Source organism: Anabrus simplex, chromosome 2 (genome assembly GCF_040414725.1).
Source record: "Anabrus simplex isolate iqAnaSimp1 chromosome 2, ASM4041472v1, whole genome shotgun sequence".
Classification (NCBI taxonomy): Eukaryota; Metazoa; Arthropoda; class Insecta; order Orthoptera; family Tettigoniidae; genus Anabrus; species Anabrus simplex.
In genome coordinates, this window is record NC_090266.1 from 838,879,678 (window position 1) to 838,892,208 (window position 12,531).

General features: G+C 42.1%; 1 protein-coding gene across 8 annotated transcripts in view; it reads right to left on the reverse strand.

The window, feature by feature from the left end:
- Positions 1 to 12,531, reverse strand: part of baz (bazooka) — an 842,954-nt gene that overhangs the window by 423,028 nt on the left and 407,395 nt on the right. For 7 of the 8 annotated variants that reach the window (XM_067141558.2, XM_067141556.2, XM_067141555.2 and 4 more), the window contains exon 1: positions 3,576 to 3,806. The exons of the other annotated variant lie outside the window; for it this stretch is intronic. The gene's annotated coding sequence lies outside the window, so the exon portion shown is untranslated. Of the gene's footprint in view, positions 1 to 3,575; positions 3,807 to 12,531 lie in introns of those variants that run through there. 8 annotated transcript variants of the gene reach the window in all.

The following is a 12,531-nucleotide window of genomic DNA, read 5'->3' on the forward strand; positions in this document are numbered from 1 at the left end:
ATTGAGGTTTGCTATAGCAGTTCCTGTGTATAAGGGAAAGGGTGATAAACATAAATCCGATAATTACAGGCCAGCCAGCTTGACATGTGTTGCACGTAAGCTTTAGGAAAGCATTCTTTCTGATTATATTAGACATGTTCGCCAAATTACTAACTGGTTTGATAGCAAGCAGTTCGATTTTAGGAACGTTATTCCACTGAAGCTCAACTAGTAGGATTTCAGTAAGATATAGCAGATATTTAAAACTGTGTTAAATCAACCTGAAGTGCCGATCCCAATAAAATGGGAAAAGGCCCGGAAAAATGTGAAGACGGTGAATGTAGGCTACTCTATCCAATGGACCGAAGTCAAAGCAGAACATTAATTCTAACCATCCTGCACATGAATGCAACAAGCGGCCTTCAGGACATACAGAATACACATCAACTTATATAACATGTGCTCATCGTGACATGCTACGAGCCTGTTGACGCAATTGCTCCAAGGTGCAAAGTGTATGACACTAAGCTCCACCTATGCCTATAAACATTGTCTTGTCACTGGGGACATCGCCTGAACCTCAACAAAGCCGGGACACGGTGAATGAGTTCCGACGTTGCAAAGTGTACCGCTCAGATTACCATCGACATACTAATTTCCCAAGGTAGAGCGCATCCAGCAACAAATGCTGATTCTGTACATTGCTTCAGCAGGGTGTCTCTGAAATCGTTAATCATGTAACAATATGATCCAGTTTCGCGAACCTGTAGCACTTTCACCCTTATAAGAGTACGCTCGATTGTACAGAGAACTGAAAGAATTTCCGTTGATTTAATCACAGCGCAACGATGGAAAATTATGCTGAAAATCGTGTATCTAAGTTATGTGAGCATCTAGTAGGCTAAATGCGGCAATTATTAGAAAAAGGCGAATTTGTGTTTGGTAATGTAGTTCATATGGCATGGGTTTCTTTCAAAGAAACTTGCCGGTTTTGTACAATGCCTTTGCTGGCGAGATGTAGTGTTTACAGTGCACTATGTCTTCTGGTATGGGCTATATCAAATTTGTTACTTTCATTGACCTGTCTCAGTCTCATCCTTGGCTTTGACAATATGAAAGTGACTGAGGTATGAGTGATGCTAGTAATACCATTCCTTATGCAGCCAGTCCCTGTTATGAATGGTGTGAAACTATCGCTCATAGGGTCGGTTGGTGCATGCATTTCAGTGGGCTTGGCAGACTGATATGTAATAGCAACGGCTGGCTCGGTGAGGAAAGCAACGGGAAACTACCTCACTCCTCATTTCCCTAGTATGCCTCTTCAGTGACGCCTAGGCTATTTATGACAGCTGTTGGCGGAGTTGCAGAGGATCAAACCAGCCTTCGGGCTGAATACCCAACAACACATGTGTTGAATTCGAACCATTTCCCATTTCAAAAATCTCACAGATCTTCCAATTCTCCTTTTCCCAACAATATTATGGTCGGTACTACATGTGGATTCGCCCCAGTTTTCTTCTTCTTCTTGCATTTTTCCAATTACATTACGGTAGGTACTACATGTGGATTTGGCCCAGTTTTATGGCCGGATGCCCATCCTGACGCCAACCCTATGCAGAGCAATGAATTTACAATTCCGTGTCTCTGTGGTGTTCGATAGTGGGGATATAAAGAGGAGTGTATTAAAACGATCACAAACACACAGTCCCCGAACCAGAGGAATTAACCACACGTAACTATGATCCCCGACCCGAAAGGATTCGAATCCGGGACCCTCTGAACCGAAGGTCTCTATGCTGACCATTCAGCAAGGAATTTAGGTAGTAGCCGTCTTAGTAAAAATCAGGTGACGATTTTGCTGAGCCATCATCCTAGATGTATTCAATTAGGGGAATAGCCCAAGCACCGTCGCGAACAAACTGTATGTTCACAAAAGCTGTCTGCAATTAGCGCTATTGTTATGTCTACACAGGTGTGTGCTTTTGTAATTAGGCTAACTGAGAATAATGGAAATATACTCAGAACTTGAAATACGGAATAATTACAACTAGCCTGTAATGAGGATAGAAAACCACGTTCACGACGACCGTCTAAACTGTTCGATGCCCGGATTCAGAACCTCCAACCCTGCCTTCGGGGTGGTCTATGAGCATCTTTACTTTTTAACGATCAACACGCAGAGGTACAGCAACACGCAGAAGTACAGAAGTCAAAAAAATATTTCTCGGTCTTGGACACGGTCGATGTTCGTAGAACATCCTTCAAATCGACTTGTAACGGCGGAAATATTGTTACTCCACAATTTTCTCTTCCAAGAAGGCAATCCACAATAATTACTTTTAGATCTTCGAATAGTGTCTTACAATTTCAACAACCGTATCACAGAGTGATTTTCTTAGGGCAGTGTTTCTCGGAACACCTAATGACAAAGATATCCCAAGTCCCTAATGTAAACCAACAATAATGCCAAACAATGAATGGCTGCAGACCACTAAAGCCACGAAACTGTTTCGTCAGAATACTTTATAACCGCAAGATATGCTGTACGCCCAAATGCTAATTAAAGACTACACCTTCAAATTTTTAATCCAAGCAGTCGAAAAATACGAACTAAGTATATGAGTCGAACACGATTTCCTTTTTCAAATAAAAATTAAAGTCCATTGTAGTCAGTGGACAATTGGATAGATCACTATGCGTAAACAGTGCTATGAGAAACACTGCTTAATGGAAATCCTCCATCTTCGAGATATGGATTAAAAGCAGGGAAGACAGATTTATATACGGTATGTTTTGTCTTTCGTATCCAGTAATCTGATTTTCACTAGTGTTTCACGATCCTCAATATATCTTGAATCAGTGGGTATTTAAGGGGTCCCTGGAGCTGATGGGATAAGAGGATATTAACTAACGAGAAAAACACTCCTGAATTGAAGCAGAAGGCTATATACACTTGATATGACTCGATTTTAACACTGATTCCACGCCAGCAGAGGACTCCTGATAAGGCGAACGATGCAGACCCTCCAGAAGATGATGGAAGGATGGAAAGGTTCACGAGCCATGAACATAATTAATTACTGTTTACGTTTATAAACATTTCCTACTCATATATTAAACCAGAAATATTAAACCAACATAAAATAGTCCAAAGAATAATGAACTCGCGACGTGGCCGAAATAAAGGGAATTATAGAAGGACAAAATGTAAAATTCAAGTTACATTATTAGCATCTTAATAAGGAGTGTAAGAACATCTGGTTCCAAGTGTGCTGTATAGAAAACGAGCTTCATAGGCCGACAAAGAGGAAGGGGTTGTGGACCTCTAGCCTGTAGCTGCCTATGTCCTTAACGAATAACTGGAGACATTGGCCCGTGATAGGTGAAACACATAAAACCCTTGTAGTCGCCACTTCAAACCTACAGTTAACATTATAATCTATAACGAGTGCCGGACAATACAGATCTATCTGACATACAGTAAAAAAGTACATATTCCAGAAATAATCATGACTTTAAAAATATACTGTACATTATACAATAAAGCATATCCATGCGGAGAATAAGGGCCCTGTAAAAAGCAAAAAGGCTTTTACCTTCAATTAAAAATTTGACGCACTTATATTAAAAACGGTAATGACACAGTTTCTTCAATTTTGCAACACACGCATTCCGCAGGGGACGAGAGACTTCACTCTGCACATCACTTCACAGGATGAAATCAACAGAACGATCGACACACGGGAAGGATGTCAGGTCAACTTTCTTCCGGAGAAAGCCGAACTCGATTCGTCGTTGCCTGCCACTAACCACGACCGCACCACACTTCTAGCTTGCTACAACTGAACTGAGGACTTGCCCGTCGAGGGGCAGCTCCACTCGTCGTCCTGCCTGCCCCCACTCTCGCCATCTTATCTCCCTCTCTTCCCCACTCTACCAAGCAACAGCACCGATTCACAAACACCTGAATGCAAGCGCACCTCATGAACAAGTAATGGGTGTGACAGTCCTTGGCTCCAAATTTAAAAGCCATAAGAGCACAACTTTTAGAGCGTACAGGCGGCTGGAAACTGAATTTAGATCGAGAAAATACGACAATACATAATAATAATAATAATAATAATAATAATAATAATAATAATAATAATATTCAGAAAAAGGAACGCAAGATCATTAGAAAAATTTTAGGCCCAAAACTCGTAGATGAACAGTACCGCCTTAGAGGGAAACAGGAAATCAAACAATTTTCTAACATTCACAGCGACATCAGAAAACGCAGATTAAGATTCTTTGGACATATAAAAAGGATGAACCCAGATAGACTTACCAAGCAAATAGTTGAATTTTATGAAAACCGAAGTAAAGCTAAAACGGACACAATAAAATGGATTGGCGAAATTAAAACAGATCTCAAACTGGCAGGAATTACACCTGAAGACATCCAAAGCCGGGTTATCTTCAGAACCAAAGTTCATAAGTGGCAAGTTGACCAAGAGGAAAAACCAAAGAAGAAGACCGGAACAACATGGTCTCAAGAGAGAAAAGAAGCACACAGCAAACGAATGAAGGAAGTGTGGGCACAAAGAAAGGCAAATGCCTGTCTCTAAGTACTTTGCGTAGTCCTAATGGGCTCATTCGCAATATATAATAATAATAATAATAATAATAATAATAATAATAATAATAATAATAATAATAATAATAATAATAATCCGGCTACTAGACTAAATAGTCAGCGTCTCGGCCTTCAGTTCAGAGAGTCCGATTCCCAGCGGGTCGGTGATTTTATCCGCACCTGGTTAATTCTTCTAGCTCAATAAGCATCTCTTCATATACACACAACAGAAACTACCAGCCACCACAGGTACATGCAACGGCGTCATATTCCTCTCTGGAATGGAAGGGCATCCGGCAGTAAAACAGAGCCTAGGACATATGTGCGATGTAGTTTGCACCAGTGAATCCAACAGGGTGTAGAAAAAAGTGGTATAATAATAATAATAATAATAATAATAATAATAATAATAATAATAATAATAATAATAATAATAATAATAATGCAAAACATCTCTGTCCAAGATTTTAAAATCTTTGGAGGCGAGACAAGTAAAACTCGACAATCAATCAATCAATCAATCAATCAATCAATCAATCAATCAATCAATCAATCAATCAATCAATCAATCAATCAATCAATCAATCAATAATCTGCATTTAGGGCAGTCGCCAAGGTGGCAGATTCCCATCTGTTAATTACTTAGTCTTTTCTAAAATAGCTGCAAAATATTTGGAAATATATTGAACGTCTCCATTTGTAAATTATTCCAATCCCTAACTCCTCTTCCTATGAACGAATATTTTCCCAATCTGTCCTATTGAATTCCAACGTTATCTTCATATTGTGATCTTTCCTACTTTCAAAACACCATGCAAACTTATTCGTCTTCTAATGTCATTCCACGCCATCTCTCCACTGACAGCTCTGAACATACCACTTAGCCGAGCAGCTCGTCTCCTTTCTCCCACGTCTTCCCAGCCCAATCTTTGCACGATTTTTGTAACTCTACTATTTTTCCAGAAAACACTAAGAACAAATCGAGCTGCTTTTCCTTGGATTTTTCCCACTTCTCGAATAAAGTCTTCCTGGTGAGGGTCCTATACACTGGAACCATCCTCTAGTTGGGGTTCTACCAGAGACTTCTATGCCCCCCTCCTTTATATCCTTACTACAAACCTTAAATACCTAAATAACCATGTGGAGAGATGATATCCTTCATTTACAATACCGTTTATGCGATTACCTCAATGAAGATCTTTCCTTATATTAACACCTACGCACTTACAGTGATCCCCATAAGAAACTTTCATCCCATCAGTGCGGTAATTTAAACTGAGAAGACTTTCCTTATTAGTAAAACTCACAACCTGACTTTTAACCCCGTTTATCGTCATACCATTGCCTACTGTCCATCTCAACATTGTCGAGGTATTTTTGCAGTTGCTCACAAACTTGTAACTTATTTATTACTCTGTAGAAAATAACATCATCCGCAAAAAGCCTTATCTCTGATTCTAGTTCTTTATTCGAATAATTTATATATATATAAGAAAGCATGCATGTCTAATAATATTGCCTTGAGGAACTCCCCTATTAATGATTACCGGTACAGGATCAGATAATGCTTCACCAACTCTAATTCTCTCTGTCCCAATTTTTAGGAATATTGCCACCCATTCGGTTTCCCTTTTGTGTAGTAAAACTGCACACATTTTTGCCTGTAGTCTCCCTTTATCTACTCTATCGTGCGGCTCCATGACTAAATGGTTAGCGTGCTGGCCTTTGGTCACAGGAGTCCCGGGTTCGATTCCCGGCCGGGTCGGAGATTTTAACCTTAAACGGTTAATTCACTTGGCTCGGGGACTGGGTGTTTGTGCTGCAACTCACACACCACACATAACACTATCCTCCACCACAATAACACGCAGTTACCTACACTTGGCAGATGCTGCCCACCGTCATCGGAGGGTCTGCCTAACAAGGGCTGCACTCGGCTAGAAGTGATGATGACATCGAAGGTCATCGGCCCCTAATGGAACGAGATGGACGACATGGTATATGATAGTTAAAATTGTAAAATGTATCCACTGACTAGAGTTAAAAAATGGTGATGAAAAAAATGAGTATGAGATTAAAACAATCAGTGGATCTAATTCACAATGCCTTATTTTCTAATAAAATAAGAAAAAATACAGGAAAGAAAGGATTTTTTTTGCTAGTTGTTTTACGACGCACCGACACAGATGGGTCTTATGGCGACGATGGGACAGGAAAGGCCTAGGAGTGGGAAGGAAGCGGCCGTGGCCTTAATTAAGGTAAAGCCCCAGCATTTCCTGGTGTGCAAATGGGAAACCATGGAAAACCATTTTCAGGGCTGCCGACAGTGGGGTTCGAACCTACTGTCCCCCGAATACTGGATACTGGCCGCACTTATGCGACTGCAGCTATCGAGCTCGGTAAAGAAAGGAATAAGGCATTGCCTGGAAGTAGAGATATATGTATATATAATTTACGTTAGACGTTAAAATAACGCATTAAAATACGCAACACAAACTAAAATGAGGTCAATGGGGTAAAAGCGCAATTAACACAAATACACTAGACAAAGCAGATGACGAGGTCTGCTGACTGCTCGTCATCTCGCAGGATAAGGGAGATTGTACCCGGGAGGTTAAGACTACGGCGCAGATCGACCAGGTCCACACACTCCGTAAGGATGTGTACCACGGTAAGATGATCGCCGCAAGTACACACCGGAGGGTGTTCTACTTTCAATAGATGGGAATGAGTCGGGATACCGTGGCCGATCCGAAGACGACATAATACCAAATGCTTCCCTCCGTGAAACCCGAAGGGAAGTCCTCCATACCTTCGTTGTTCCTTGTATCGCTCTCAGCTTATTTGGAAGTGGAATGGCCTGCCACTCCATCTCCCAATGGGACAAAACCAGATGTCTCAACTGGGTGCGAATATCACTTGCTACAACCTTGTAAGGCAACGGGGGCAGTGTAACTGCCTCCTGGCAGCCTTATCTGCTAACTCGTTTCCCTCTACACCCATGTGGCCTGGGAGGCATATAAACGTGATTCTGGTGCCGGCGTACAAACACCCGGCCGGCAGGGCCTGGACCCCCTGCACCAGAGTGTAGCCCAGGAAAACAGGTATCAATAAACTGTAGCGAGCTCAAGCAGTCAGTACACAGAAGACAGTGTCGGCGCTCATTGGACAGTGCGTACCGCAGAGCTCTATGATATCTGTGAAGCTCTGCGGTGTACACACTACAGGTTTCCGGGAGAGCAAAAAGAAACCTATCATTGTCGACAACGACGCACAGCCCACCTTCGTTTCTGTCCTCGAACCATCCGTGTAAACGACGACTGAACCTGGATACCGGCCAATAACGGGCAGAGAGAGCCTCCGATAAATCGAAGGGTCCGTGTTTTCCTTCGGGCCAGTGTGCAGATCCAGGATTATTTCAAGACGTCGTACTACCCACGGAGGTACCCCACTCGGTTGTCTGACAAGGCAAGGAGCCGAAGGTACGTGAAACAATCTGTGACTGCTATCCAAGCGTATTCAAACCAGCCGCTGGCTAGAAATAGCCACACGAAATTAAATTAATCTACTCTATCAGAAGCCTTGGATAGGTCAATCGCGATGCAGCCCGTATGACCTCCCGAATGTACGTTTTTTTTTACAAGTTGCTTTACGTCGCACCGACTCAGATAGGTCTTATGGCGACGGTGGGACAGGAAGGGGCTAGGAGTGGGAAGGAAGTGGCCGTGGCCTTAATTAAGGTACAGCCCCTGCATTTGCCTGGTGTGAAAATGGGAAACCACGGAAAACCATTTTCAGAACTGCCGAAAGTGGGGTTCGAACCCATTATCGTCCGAATGTAAGATAGGTGCTAAATCTTGCTGGAATCCTGCAAGGTGAGCTTCAGTGGAATAACCTTTCCTAACCTCGAACTCTTTTCTATCGAACCAGTTATTAGTTTCACAAACATCTCCAATATAACAAAATATAATGCTTTCCCAATGCTTACATGGAAGAATGTCAAACTGACTGGTGTGTAATTTTCGGGTTTATGTTTATCACCCTTTCCTTCATTCACAGGAGCTACTATAGAAACTCTCCATTCATTTGGTATAGCTCCTTCGTGTAAACAGTAATCAAATAAGTACTTCAGATATGGTAATAAATTCCAACCCATTGTCTTTAATATGTCCCCATAAATCTTATCAATTCCAGCTACCTTTCTAGTTTTCTTCCTTATTGTAAATGTCTTTGTTATCGTAGGTAAATTTATATACTTCCTTAGTGTTAGTCACCTCCTCTATCTGGACATTATTCTTCTAACTAACAATCTTTACATACTGCTGACTGAATACTTCTGCCTTTTGAAGATCCTCGCAAACACACTCCCCTTGTTCATTAATGATTCCTGGAATGTCCTTCTTGGAACCTGTTTCTGTCTTAAAGTACCTATTCATACCCTTCCATTTTTCACTATAATTTGTATGACTGCCAATTATGTCTGCCATCATGTTATCCTTAGCTGACTTCTTTGCTATATTCAAATTCCTAGTAAGTTCCTGTAATTTTTCCTTACTTCCACAGCCATTTTAAATTCTATTTCTTTCCAACCTGCACCTCCTTAGTCTATTTACTTCTCTGTAATGATATAGTGGGTCTTTACCATTCCTTACCACCTTTAAAGGTACAAATCTATTTTCACATTCCACAACAATTGCTTTAAATCCATCCCAGAGTCTCTTACATTTTATATAGCGTTTTAATTACCATTTTTATTTGCCGTTAATAATAATACATTCATTTTGCGTCCCACTAACTATTTTTATGGTCTTAAGGAGACAACGAGATGCCGCAAATTTTGTTCCGCAGTTTGTCTATGTGCTCGTAAATCTACCGACACGAGACGGACGTATTTTAAAGCACACAAGCTTGTAGATGTACGCGACGTTCGATATCGTGATCATAGGTCAAGGGAACTTCAGTTTTACGTGTAACACGAACCACAGGAACGAGACTTTTCATCTCACAACTCACATATGCATTGACCGGGAATCGATCTAAGGTTACCTTGGTGAGAAGCAAGTGATGGCGTATTTGAGGACCTTCCAATACCACCGGACTGAGCCGGAACTGAACTCTGGGCCCAAAAAGCCAGCGCTGTACGATCTGAGCCACTCAGCGCGGCTCAAGAAAGGTTTAACTGCAAAGACATTGTTTAAATATGATGTAATATCGCCGTTCTTTGCTTGAGAAACAGCATAAGGTGAAGTACTGCGTTGTAACCAGGACTCTTATCCTGACTGATATATATTTTCATATGAAAACTTAGTAACAAATTTACTGCAACAATAATGAGGGCACACTCTGAATGAGTCGAAGGAGTAGTGCATCAAAATGGAAAAGTTGAGAGCCATGGGAGGCGGAAAGTAGAAATTCAATATCTGTTTATTGTATATCAAAGAGAAAGTACGGAGGGAGTTGGCTGTGCAGTTCGATTTGTGCAGACATAGATGCAATAGAGTGTTTGATGCTAGGCCCGACCGCCTATTCCAGGTTCATATGCTCCTTCAGAAGGAGACCCGTCTCAAAATTTCTCAAATTTCTAAGGGGAAATCGAACCCACATTCTTTCTGGTAAACCGAGCACAACAATACCGTATCTCGGCTTGACAGTTTTAATAATAATAATAATAATAATAATAATAATAATAATAATAATAATAATACTAATAATGATGATGATAATCAGCTGCGCAGTGCAATTTGTTAGGCTCTCCTCTTCTATGATCAAGGTTATGAGATGAAATGTCTTAATAATGAAATATCGGAATTAGTAGTTCTCTTGAGCAGTAAGCCGTGGTCCCAACGTTAGACATCTTTGACAATCCAAAGTCCATGGTATCCACGAAGGTCAACAGTGGTGAATCGCTGGAAGCTAGAAACCTCACTGAACCACGATATGCCAGCCATCTGTCGATAGCCCCCTTCGGTATTTCCTGAAAGGAACCACACAGTCGAATCTTACTATTATGACCACCTGCTAGTAGTGCCATCTGTACGTAGACCATGACATGGGTTGGTGAAGCGGGTATATAATGCGATCGACAGGCTAGCTGTGCACATTGCACTTCCTGTTGCCATGGGTAAGGGAAGCCATTGAACTGCGTTGCAAAAGTGGATGATCTTCGATTCGGACCAAGAGGGCAGCATTTCGGAAACAGTGATGTTTATGAACTGTTCATGTACCTCTGTGGCAAAGGTGTAACGTAAGTAGACGAACTGCACCAGTGGTAATGACCGTCATTGGAACTACGGAGCTCCACGCGCCATTGATGTTCAAGGTGAACGTCGACTACGACGGTGGGTGAAGGCCAACCGACAGGCTACAGTGGAAGAACTCACCGTCCAAGTGAACCAGGGGGCATCCAGACACGTTTCTACTGTAACAGTTCAACTAACCATTTTGCGAATGGGGCTTCGTAGACAAAGGGTGTCTGCAGCCATACTAACACAGATTCATCGACGAAAACGACTAGAATTTGCTCGACAATACAGCAACTGGACCGCTGCTGATTGGTGATTGGTAGCCTCCTCCAACGAATCACATTTTCAGATGCACAGAACGGATGGACGTCAGCGTGTCCGACGAGAAAAGTCGGAGAGCCAACACCCTGCAATTATTGCTGGACGAACACAAGGCGGTGGAGGCAATGCTATGATTTGGGGAATATTCTCATGGTATTCTTTAGATCCCATTACCTGTGTGGAAGTCACTCTTAGTCGATTTGGTTATGAATCCATTCTTGGCGATCACGATCAAGATTCCAACGGCCTTCCCTGGCCTCCAAGCAGTCCCGATCTCAATCTTGTTCAACATTTGTGGGACCACCCCGAACATCGCGTTCACCGTCTGTCTCCTCCGCCACGCACCTTTCAACCGTTGTGGGGCGCACTGTAGATAGCATGGCTTCAGATACCCATGGAGACTTGAGTCATTGCTAGCACGTCTGGCTGGTTAATTTGGATACTAGCAGGTGGTCATAATAATGTGATTCGACAGCGTATTGTTCTCTTCGTCTGGTTTCCTCGTGCGCCTTCTCGAAGGCGAAACGAGAATATTCCTTTTCTGGTCACATCCCGAATATTCCAGTACTTTATCATCAGAATATAAAAACAGCAGAAAGGCAGTGTAATGGGGTTGGACAGTAGCAGTGTTGGCTGTTGGCTGCAGTTGGAGTTATTAGAACGAGTACGGCGCAAAGTAATGTTAAAGTGTGGTCGCTGTTGTTTAGTGGTGGAGTGTTATTCTCCTGCCGAATAATGCGTGCTGAGTTGTTCGATGTGTGGAGCGGCCACTTTGACTGTGCGATAACCGAGTTGACTGTGGTGATTGTGTTAGTTACCGGACTCGTCTGGAATCAAGCAAGCCTAGGAACAGCTGTCGTGCGTCATGCTAACCTATTCTGATGATGATGATGATGTTTGTTGTTTAAAGGGGCCTAACATCTAAGGTCATCGGTCTCGCTAATATGTTCGAACCTGTCTGAGTGCAGCTGTTGTGTGAAGCGACTAAATGTGCGGAGCCGAGTGAGTGGTGAGCTGTCCATCAAGGTTATCGCCATCTCAGGTAATAATCAGCGATTCGGACTACCTGCTGTGTGAGACCTTAAGACTTTGTAAATAGACAGCAATTAATTAGTGAAGTTGGTCATTCATGGTTAAATATACCGTAATTTTGTCTGTGTGTATGTATGTATGTGTGTACTACTGTAAATTAGGCCATCCAGGAAAAAAATCGATAAAATAGACAGTGTTTCATTCGTGACATTATTAAGATGACAGCGGTGAAAGTATAAGTCGACCAACCAATTTACTAGTGAGTTAAAGTCACCACGTGCACAATTCAGGTACTTCGGCGTCTCCAAAGACTGACAATAGTTGAAGGGGAGGTAAACACAT